The following is a 430-nucleotide window of genomic DNA, read 5'->3' on the forward strand; positions in this document are numbered from 1 at the left end:
CAACTGGACCTGCCTGCCCGACTCCAACGATGTTGTCCAGGCCAGGAAGGTCTATGATCTGCGTAGTGATGTAAGTTTAGCTTTGATCATGTTTTTTTTTTTTAATCTACAAAATAGAGTGCAAGACATTGTTTCATTTGATTGTTTTTGATGTTTAGGCTGTGTACAAGGCTGACTTGGAGTGGCTCAGGGGATGTGGATGGATTCCCCATGAGTCTGTTGAAGTCATCAAAGTGAGGAATGCCCAAAAGATTCTGTCTGAAGTAAGTCATTTGGCACTGTATATTGTAATTGCTTCTACCAGTACTTCTACCAGTAGAAATGCTATAATTATTTCTACTGTATGTAGAAATGTAATGAATTGCTGATTTTTTTCTGATTCACAGAGAGGCTACCGTGTGAAACTGGATGAGCAGAAATATACAACACC

General features: G+C 39.5%; 1 long non-coding RNA gene across 1 annotated transcript; it reads left to right on the forward strand.

Annotated features, from left to right (window-relative positions):
• LOC107682110 (uncharacterized) lies at positions 1 to 429 on the forward strand. Its single transcript, XR_001633367.1, has 3 exons — positions 1 to 70; positions 159 to 263; positions 387 to 429. It is a non-coding gene; the product is annotated as an uncharacterized LOC107682110 (long non-coding RNA).
• Position 430: the final 1 nt, after the last annotated feature.

Source organism: Sinocyclocheilus anshuiensis, unplaced genomic scaffold, assembly GCF_001515605.1.
Source record: "Sinocyclocheilus anshuiensis isolate Anshui unplaced genomic scaffold, SAMN03320099.WGS_v1.1 C31614981, whole genome shotgun sequence".
NCBI classification, from domain to species: Eukaryota; Metazoa; Chordata; class Actinopteri; order Cypriniformes; family Cyprinidae; genus Sinocyclocheilus; species Sinocyclocheilus anshuiensis.